Here is an 11,105-nt window from a genome sequence, read left to right as displayed (position 1 = left end):
TAGACCCACAACAAGCCAGGACTATTGGCTTTGTCAATGGAAGTTGGTTGCATAAAATAAATAAAAAAGCAGCAACTATGTCTTCGTTTTATGTAATAATAAAAATGCTTAATCATTCGGCAAGAGACGTAGAGTCAACCGTGACCCTCTGGACGAGGCCAGGGTCCTAGAACCCAAAATCTAGAGGCAGAACAAATAGAGTTTCAATCGCAATACGGAAGAAATAGCAGGCTGGGAGAGTTGAGCCTGACAATCCTGAATTCGAGCCCTGGATTAGGGCTGCAGAGAGCAGACACGCAGCAGCCCATGCACGTCCTCCTCTGACAGCCCCACTATGAGGATGCCCCTGGTTCGCACCCTGATGCTGGATGCGAGCCGGGCAGGGGGCACCCCGAAGCAGATCGACCATTTCCATAAGTTTTCTCCCTCCCCGCTCTCCATGAAGCAATTCATGGACATTGGATCTAGCAATGCCTGTGAGAAGACCTCCTTTGCCTTCCTGCGCCAGGAGCTGCCAGTGCATTTAGCCAACATCATGAAAGAGATTAACTTGCTACCACGTTGACTGCTAGGAACCCCTTCTGTTCAGCTGCTGCAGAGCTGGAATGTTCAGAGTTTGTTGGACATCCTGGAGTTTCTTCATAAAAGTCCAGAGGACCAGAGCACCCTTGAACAGTTCACAAACGCCCTCATCACCATCAGGAATCAGCACAATAATGTGGTCCCAACTATGTTCCAGAGGGTCATTAAGAACAAGGAAGCCTTCGGCGTCGACCTAGTGACAAATAAGAATGTGCAATACTTTATGACCGCTTTTACCTGAGCTGCATCTCTATCCGCATGCTGATCAACCAGCACACTTTGATTTTTGATGGAACGACAAACCCTGCAAATCCTAAACACATTGGAAGCATCTATCCGAACTGTGATGGGACTGACGTAGTGAGAGATGCCTAAGAAATGTCGAAGATGCTGTGTAATAAATACTATATGGCCTCACCTAATCTGGAAATCCAGGCAGTCAATGCTAATGATCCAAGACACCCCATTCACATTGTATATGTCCCATCTCATCTTTATCACATGCTCTTTGAGCTCTTCAAGAATGCCATGCAAGTGACAGTGGAACACCACAGCTCCAGTCCCGAACTTCCACTCATCAAGGTGATGGTGACTCTGGCGGCGAAGATGTCGCTATTAAGATGAGTGACAGAAGAGGTGGTGTCCCACTACGCAAGATTGAAAGTCTCTTTAGCTATATGTACTCGTAACTGACTCTGCTGCCTTTGCTGTTTTTGGAGACCTGAATCACCGCCTAAGCTACAGGAGTAGCTAAACCACCATCACCCTGCGTTGCTGGAGCGGCTGGGACGCCGGTAAACACCGCGTGGCCGCAGAGGAGGGTGAGGCGCTGGCCCCGGGACTGCGAGGACCAGCATACAACAGCTCCAGCTGGTCCTCTTCCCGTGCGAGCCGCGCCCCCTCACAGTGCCACGCCCCCAGCCAAATCCCTTTAACATCTCGCGGCACCCGCTTCGCGGGTGCCACTCGTAACTGACTCTGCTGCCTTTGCTGTTTTTGGAGCCCTGAATCACCGCCTAAGCTACAGGAGTAGCTAAACCACATCACCCTGCGTTGCTGGAGCGGCTGGGACGCGGTAAACACCGCGTGGCCGCAGAGGAGGGTGAGGCGCTGGCCCCGGGACTGCGAGGACCAGCATACAACAGCTCCAGCTGGTCCTCTTCCTGTGAGAGCCGCGCCCCCTCACAGTGCCACGCCCCCAGCCAAGCCCTTTAACATCTCGCGGCACCCGCTTCGCGGGTGCCACTCGTAACTGACTCTGCTGCCTTTGCTGTTTTTGGAGCCCTGAATCACCGCCTAAGCTACAGGAGTAGCTAAACCACCATCACCCTGCGTTGCTGGAGCGGCTGGGACGCCGGTAAACACCGCGTGGCCGCAGAGGAGGGTGAGGCGCTGGCCCAGGGACTGCGAGGACCAGCATACAACAGCTCCAGCTGGTCCTCTTCCCGTGAGAGCTGCGCCCCCCCACAGTGCCACGCCCCCAGCCAAGCCCTTTAACATCTCGCGGCACCCGCTTCGCGGGTGCCACTCGTAACTGACTCTGCTGCCTTTGCTGTTTTTGGAGCCCTGAATCACCGCCTAAGCTACAGGAGTAGCTAAACCACATCACCCTGCGTTGCTGGAGGGGCTGGGACGCGGTAAACACCGCATGGCCGCAGAGGAGGGTGAGGCGCTGGCCCCGGGACTGCGAGGACCAGCATACAACAGCTCCAGCTGGTCCTCTTCCCGTGAGAGCGGCGCCCCCTCACAGTGCCACGCCCCCAGCCAAGCCCTTTAACATCTCGCGGCACCCGCTTCGCGGGTGCCACTCGTAACTGACTCTGCTGCCTTTGCTGTTTTTGGAGCCCTGAATCACCGCCTAAGCTACAGGAGTAGCTAAACCACATCACCCTGCGTTGCTGGAGCGGCTGGGACGCGGTAAACACCGCGTGGCCGCAGAGGAGGGTGAGGCGCTGGCCCCGGGACTGCGAGGACCAGCATACAACAGCTCCAGCTGGTCCTCTTCCCGTGAGAGCCGTGTCCCCTCACAGTGCCACGCCCCCAGCCAAGCCCTTTAACATCTCGCGGCACCCGCTTCGCGGGTGCCACTCGTAACTGACTCTGCTGCCTTTGCTGTTTTTGGAGCCCTGAATCACCGCCTAAGCTACAGGAGTAGCTAAACCACATCACCCTGCGTTGCTGGAGCGGCTGGGACGCGGTAAACACCGCGTGGCCGCAGAGGAGGGTGAGGCGCTGGCCCCGGGACTGCGAGGACCAGCATACAACAGCTCCAGCTGGTCCTCTTCCTGTGAGAGCCGCGCCCCCTCACAGTGCCACGCCCCCAGCCAAGCCCTTTAACATCTCGCGGCACCCGCTTCGCGGGTGCCACTCGTAACTGACTCTGCTGCCTTTGCTGTTTTTGGAGCCCTGAATCACCGCCTAAGCTACAGGAGTAGCTAAACCACCATCACCCTGCGTTGCTGGAGCGGCTGGGACGCCGGTAAACACCGCGTGGCCGCAGAGGAGGGTGAGGCGCTGGCCCCGGGACTGCGAGGACCAGCATACAACAGCTCCAGCTGGTCCTCTTCCCGTGAGAGCCGCGCCCCCTCACAGTGCCACGCCCCCAGCCAAGCCCTTTAACATCTCGCGGCACCCGCTTCGCGGGTGCCACTCGTAACTGACTCTGCTGCCTTTGCTGTTTTTGGAGCCCTGAATCACCGCCTAAGCTACAGGAGTAGCTAAACCACATCACCCTGCGTTGCTGGAGCGGCTGGGATGCGGTAAACACCGCGTGGCCGCAGAGGAGGGTGAGGCGCTGGCCCCGGGACTGCGAGGACCAGCATACAACAGCTCCAGCTGGTCCTCTTCCTGTGAGAGCCGCGCCCCCTCACAGTGCCACACCCCCAGCCAAGCCCTTTAACATCTCGCGGCACCCGCTTCGCGGGTGCCACTCGTAACTGACTCTGCTGCCTTTGCTGTTTTTGGAGCCCTGAATCACCGCCTAAGCTACAGGAGTAGCTAAACCACCATCACCCTGCGTTGCTGGAGCGGCTGGGACGCCGGTAAACACCGCGTGGCCGCAGAGGAGGGTGAGGCGCTGGCCCAGGGACTGCGAGGACCAGCATACAACAGCTCCAGCTGGTCCTCTTCCCGTGAGAGCCGCACCCCCTCACAGTGCCACGCCCCCAGCCAAGCCCTTTAACATCTCGCGGCACCCGCTTCACGGGTGCCACTCGTAACTGACTCTGCTGCCTTTGCTGTTTTTGGAGCCCTGAATCACCGCCTAAGCTACAGGAGTAGCTAAACCACCATCACCCTGCGTTGCTGGAGCGGCTGGGACGCTGGTAAACACCGCGTGGCCGCAGAGGAGGGTGAGGCGCTGGCCCCGGGACTGCGAGGACCAGCATACAACAGCTCCAGCTGGTCCTCTTCCCGTGAGAGCGGCGCCCCCTCACAGTGCCACGCCCCCACAACCCACCACATCCTAAAAGCGATCCTTGGAACGCGCATCGCGGGACGCGCGCGGGACGCAGCCCGGGGCGAAGACCGGGCAAAGAGCGGGCCGTTTGAGGCCGTTAGAGACCGTGGGGAGACCGGGCCGGGCTCTCCCTCTAAGCCCGAGTTCCCTGAGTATTTCTACTTCCTCCCCCTGCATTCCAATCAGACCATCTCCTCCAAACCATCCCACGAAAAATGAATACCAGGAGTAACAAACTAAAGAAATTAAAAAAGAGAGGCATCGGAGAACAGCTTTTAGGCCCAATGGATGACTTTTTGGCCAAGGCTAACACCTTTATTGACCAAAGCATTAGCCTGATAGAGGGAAGAGTATCCACAGATCTCGCGATCGCGAGGCGATCCTCTATGGGACCATTGGCCACAGCAAGAACTCCAGAGGTGGAAAACACCCTAGCCGATCCACCACAAAGTAATAAGAGGCTTAGCCTGCCGAACAACGTAGATCTCTCAGCCTCTCAACTATCCCTCTCACTTACCAACTCAGACTTAGAAAAAACACCCGAACTTCTACGCGAGCAAACGCCAGAAGAAGTAAGACAGGCAAGAGGGAGGAGGGAGGGGGCTGTAAAGAAAAGGAAGGATAAGGGGAAAGCAGACCTAGTTAATGGGATCGAAATAGCTGAGACAACTGATCTAATCACGCCCCCCAACCTGGCTTGCTCGTCACCAAGAGCGGCGGACCATACTAATCATCAGGTTCTAGTACACCATTCTTCCCCTAATAACAATATAAATACTACTGTCACAGGTTCACCCGTTATCATCTCCCACAGCAATGAACCAGATTCTCTTGATCTGGTAAACAAAATTACCTCAGTATTAAAAACTCTATTTCAACCTCTTGAAATGAGATTAATAAATATAGAAACCCAAATGTTAAAAATTACCAAATCCCTACAACATAACCCAACTTGTGAACCCCCAAAAAAGGGAGCAAATAATCAATCTGCACCCCCCCTACAAAGTAAAAAAGTTACACAAACCCGTCCTGTAACAAAACCACAACCTGCTGCAAAAGACTCTGTAGTAGGCAAACCACCTGCGGTAACAATAGTACCAACTCCTAACGCTGACACACTCCCAAAAGCCACAGCTACTAACATAACAAAAGTAAACACGCCAGCCCCAAAAACACCAGCCGTTACAAACCCTCCCCAGAGCAAACCAAACCCCTCAGTTAATAAAGGTACCACTAGAGGAGCTAACGATGGTAGAACTTACACGCATTTACCACCTGAAGCATCACCATATGTGGTCGTAATGACGGGTGTACCAGAATTAACAGGGGAGATAACAGAGCCTAACTGGTCCCTAAAGAATAAGGTCCAATATTGGCTAAACACGAACCGCCCTTCTCCCCCTAACTGGACAAGCAGGATAGCAACAGTCAGTAGGACCCCTTGGGTGGGAGACACTAAAAAACTAATACAGGGTGACTGCATTGTCATCACCTTCGAGGATCCCAAGGTTGTCGAGTACATATCAGGCATGAGCGGATTTTGCGGATTGGCAATCCGCGAATTTGCGGATTTGCGAACTCGCAATCCGCAAAATCCGCGAATTCCCGCGAATTTGCGGATTTTTTTTTTTTTTTGTGTTCGCCCGTGTTTCTGCCAGTTCGCGAGGGTTTTTACAATTTCGCAATTTGCGAACTTACCTGTCGGGTCGCAAGTTTTGCGAACTTGTTGTTTCTACGTGTCCAACCTGTTTGGGACACTCTTCTTCATCACTGCCACTCTCTGTCACCACTGCCACTCTCTGACTACTCATGCCACCCTCTGGCCCACCCATGCCACCCTCTGTTTCATCACCACACCCTCTGGTTGTCCAGTGTACATTATTTTCGGCAAAGCAAAGCACACCTTCCCTGCCTCAAGTGACCTGAATTAATTTGGGGCTGATTAATGTGTCACAGAATATTTTTTTAGCTGGCACCTGCTTCCTTAGTGCGCCCTGATTAGTGATCTTTTGCACTTGCTAAGTGCTTTCATTGTTGCAAAATTAGTTACAACACCTGCCCTGCCCCAACTGACAATAATGAATTAGGGGCTGATTAATGGATTTTAACTTCCAGCCTGGCTCCTGCTTGTCTCCCTTAGCTGTAATTCATGACCTTTGTGGCATATGTGTAACTATTCTGAGGTTCAGAGCAGGGTCACATAATAGTTTCAACTGGCAACTGAACTCTGGAGGGGCCCCTCAGGAAGCACTACAGGAAATGGCTACTAATGATGTGCCTGAACTTTTGAACCTGGTAAGTAGTTACTTTCAGTTTTGCTTAGATCATATTTCTGCAATTTCGCACTTATTCGCGGGGCGCGAACTCACGCGAACAGTGCGAGCAGTGCGAGCAAAATCCGCTGCTCGCGGATTTGCGGATTTTGCAGGAAATTCGCAAATCTCGCGGATTGCGGATTTCCCGAAAATCCGCAAAATCCGCGAGCGGAACGGATTTTCCGCCCATGCCTAGTACATATGCTCCTGGGAACAACATAATCCAAGAGGGGGAATTGACACAAAGAGTCTTTCCTTCTTTTATCCTAAAAAGCATTACAATAGCCACTTTAATGAACAAGACAACTTGTGGCGTAAAGCAGTTCCACAGCCCTGGGACTTTACTAACGCTAGACCCAAAATCCCCCCACAGCAGAATGGTCTAGAGCCCTCATGGTGGTCGGCCGACCCAAATTACTATCAACAGGAAGCCCCATGGCAGGTAATGGGTCCCCGCAACAGAAGAAGAGACTGGGAACAATGGGGTGCCCCACCTCAGCGGCCCTTTAGACCTAGATATGGAGAAACACCGTACTGAGAAAACTGGTCAGGTATACCAACTATGAACCGATACAGTAGTCTGGAGATGGTCGATTGACCACCACCTGATTCTACCAACGACAACCCAAATACTCCATCTAGTGTCCCGGAAAGGAAAATGACCACAAGACAAGATAATAGACAACGATCTTTGTCTGTCATTTTCTGGAACATAGCGGGACTTCGCACCAAAATAGATGATGGCTCAGCAGCCCAATTTCTCGAGGATGGAAAAATAATATGCCTCCAGGAAACATGGGCCACAAAAGAGCTACATATCGCAGGCTATAAAACCCTTTTTTCCCCAGCCATTCCTAGTACTGCGGGTAGGCCCAAGGGGGGTTTGATCACCTACATAGCTAACACAATTCCTAGCCTGAACCTCCTCAAAATTGAAAACTCTCCAAACTTCCAACTTATTACCATCTCAGTTGGCAAAGATGTTATTGTCATCCTAGTAAACTTCTACAACAACCTAGAAGAAGAAAACTTCATCAAAACTCTCCAGACAATCCAGGAAAAAATCGCTAGATATACTAAAACATATAGTAAAAAGGCAACTGTTCACTTACTATGGGGAGGAGATTTTAATATCCATCCCTGCCCACATCTGAACAATCTTAACTGTGGGATAGTGGACGAGCACGATAACCCCCTTGCCCATTTTTCACACGATGGAAAAGGGGAAGCGATGAACAATCTCCTCACAGACCTGGAATTGTCACTAACAAACAAGCAAAATCCGGATGATAATACTCTCTACCCCACATATCTAGGGCGGGGACATGAGACTACTGTAGATTATGTCCTAACAACGGATGGGCTGAGACAGCTAACTACGGACTTTACCCTATTGGCAAACAACTTAAGCGATCATTCTGCGCTTAGAGTGGATCTGGATCTTCTAGATCACCCAACACGGACAACCCTAATAGCACACACTCTTTCTCAAAATCAGATAGAAGTGGGCAGACCAAATGGTTTCACAGTGAAATGGGGCAAGATGGATCCAACCCAACTAAGCAGTAGTATAATAAAGACTCTATATCCTAACATAATAAACTGCTTAGATTTGGAGTCTGATGACAACGCCATCCTTCAAAACTTCAAGATCATTTTGGATAAAACCAAACTAATGCTGACCAGGGAAAATAAATCAAATAACCTAAATAATCCAATAATCCCAGGCTGGTTCAATCACGACTGTACGAGCTCTCTAACCAAATTAAAAGAGGCCCTTAGGCAACCAAAAAGAGACATACAACTGATCAAACATCTAAGACACCAGTATAAAATTGTCAGGAAACAAAGAAAACAGGAGCTAAAACAATCCCTATGGAATGAACTACACAAAAGCTCACTCACAAAAAACAGTGAGTCTTTCTGGCGGACAGTGAAAACCCCTTTTCTTTCTGACTCCAGCAGACCTCAAATTGACGTAGCGATAGAAGAGGAAACATGGGTACAACATTTCTCCCATATATTCAAACTAACATCTCCCAACGAAGAAACAACTCATTCTCATCCTCCTGTCGACTTTCCAATAAACATTCAGTTTAATATCCTTGAGGTAATGCAAGCACTAAATCTAAGCAAAGGGGGCAAAGCTCCAGGACCTGACGGGGTCCCTGTGGATCTCTTCAAACAGCATCCGGATCTGTGGGCTCCTATACTCACTAGAGTATGTTCTGCAACAGCGAGATTGGGTTTAATGGAGTCTTGGTCCAACTCCATTATGGTTCCCATCTTTAAAAAGGGGGACCGTCAAGATGTTAAATGTTACCGACCGATCTCTCTATTAGATTCCGCAGGAAAAGTAGTCGGCAGAGTAATCCTGGAACAACTGCAACAATGGGCTGACGACAGTAAGATCTTATCGGACCTTCAATTTGGCTTCAGAGAAGGGTTCGGAACCGTCGAACAGGCCCTTAACCTAAGTCTAATTGTCTCCAAGTACATCCACGCAAAGCAGGGGACAATGTACACGGTGTACGTGGACTTGTCCTCTGCTTTTGACTGCGTATCACACTCAAAGCTATGGACTCTCCTGCGAAACATGGGGGTGGATCCCCCACTATTGGACTTTCTAAGGGAATTATATACGAATGCCACTGCGAGAGTGCGCTACGGGACAAAGGGTGAGCTCACTCCGTCATTCAAGGTAGAGCGAGGAGTCAGGCAGGGGTGCGTCCTGGCCCCTTTCCTCTTCTCCCTGTATACAAACGGGTTGGAAGAGAGGATGCTGAGAGGGGCACAGGACCTCCCAAGAAGAAAACAACGCATGATCCCGGCATTGCTCTACGCGGATGACGCGGTAATTCTGGCTCGCACCCCCATAGAACTTCAGAAATCCTTAAACAAATATGCTGATTTTATGGGCGAACTGGACTTACATATAAACGTGAAAAAAACGTTTGTAATGGTGGCCGGTGGAGGGAGTAAACGGATAAAGAACATCACCCTCAACAACCAAAATCTTGAGAGAACGCCACAATATCCCTACCTGGGCATAATGATCGACGAGAAATTAAAATGGAAAGCTGCCATTGAGTCGAGAAGGCACCTTTTTAGAAGAGCCAACACTGCCTTGATTAGTTTTTCACAAAGACTCGGAAGGAGATCCCCAGTGGAGATGTTGCAAATCTATTCCGCAAAATGCCTATCCACTGCCCTATATGGGGCTGGCGTTTGGGGACATGTCGATGCCGCATCTCTACAAACAGCTGAGAACTCATTCACAAGATTCCTCCTATCCGCCCCCAAGTGTTCATCCACATACGCATGCCACATGGAACTGGGAATCCCCTACATTGAGGACCTAATAAAAGTACAGCCATTGCTACTCTGGAGGCGCATATGGCTCTCTGACAAGAACATGTTGACCAAAGCCATTATAGAGGATTCAATGGCCCTTGATAATGTGCACAGAATAGCCTGGCTTACCTACGTGAAGCGATTTTTTACAGATATTGGTTTAGAAAGATTCTACTTCAGTCCACAATCTCTGACCGAGATAAGCAAAAAAGAGCTGAAACTGAAAGCAATGAGCCATCTTGAGTCACTCAGAATTACCCTGCTCTCAAACAAACAATCTGTACAACACGCAAACATGGTACAGTTATCGCTACAAATTCAGCCTTATCTTGCACTGGAAATTAACTCTTACGAAAGGATGCTCTTAACTAGACTCAGACTTAATCTGTTTCACAGACTTGTCGCTTTCCCGCAAACGAACACTTGGGAACCAAAACTGTCTGTATGCCCCTGTGATGAGACTTCAATTCAAACATGTATGCATACGATACTGTTTTGTAAATACTATCATCCGCACAGGAGAACCTGGCTATTCCCATTACTAAAAGACTGGGGCCTTAGACAATGCCGTCCGGCCATGATCCTTTTGCAGATGTTAGACTCTGAGCGCTCCTGCTATCATGTATTGAACTTTTTAAAATGCATTATTAGACATCGAAGGAATCTTTAAAAAGAAATCTTTTTTTTGTATGAATTGTTTTAATGCTGTAAATTTCATATTGCTGCTTTTATGGTTTTATAATTGACAAAAACCGAATAAAGAAATTTATATATATATGTATTCTACTGCACCCATGCCACAGCTAATTGCAGGTGGAACACCTCTGGCTGGTTTTGGATATGGTCTTCCTATTTCTAGACTCTATGCCAAGTACTTCCAGGGTGACCTGCAGCTTTACTCCATGGAGGGCTCTGGAACTGATGCAGTCATTTATCTTAAGGCACTTTCAACGAACTCAGTGGAACGCCTTCCTGTCTACAACAAATCTACCTGGAAGCACTACCAGTCAACTCAAGAAACTGATGACTGGTGCGTCCCCAGCACGGAACCTAAAAATCTCTCCATATATCGGCTCAGCTAGCTGGCAGTATTTTTCACACCGGCCTGGCACTATGTCAAGGACTTGCCTCTACACCCTCAAAAGACTAAGTCATGATCTAATCCCACACCAGCTGCGTTATAGAGGGTGATGTATGCAAGTAACATGGGGAACCTCACAGCGTGAGGTTTTGTGCAGTGTTTATCTATTTTTTGTGTCCAAATCCTTCACTTTGGTACCAGTGTGTCCGATTATCTCACATCACGAGTGCTGTGGCACTTTAAAGAACATTAAAAGAGGGGGGTTTCCTTTCTGGGGTTATTTTATGGTTATTGTATAGTAGATCAAACCAATAGT

General features: G+C 49.8%; 1 pseudogene; it reads left to right on the top strand.

Annotated features, from left to right (window-relative positions):
• The first annotated feature begins 334 nt into the window (after positions 1-334).
• LOC147747440 (pyruvate dehydrogenase (acetyl-transferring) kinase isozyme 2, mitochondrial-like) lies at positions 335-10,790 on the top strand (annotated as a pseudogene).
• Positions 10,791-11,105: the final 315 nt, after the last annotated feature.

This window comes from Lissotriton vulgaris, chromosome 1_1 (genome assembly GCF_964263255.1).
Source record: "Lissotriton vulgaris chromosome 1_1, aLisVul1.2, whole genome shotgun sequence".
NCBI classification, from domain to species: Eukaryota; Metazoa; Chordata; class Amphibia; order Caudata; family Salamandridae; genus Lissotriton; species Lissotriton vulgaris.
The sequence above is the reverse complement of the archived record's forward strand: the minus strand, read 5'-3'. Positions and strand labels throughout refer to the sequence as shown.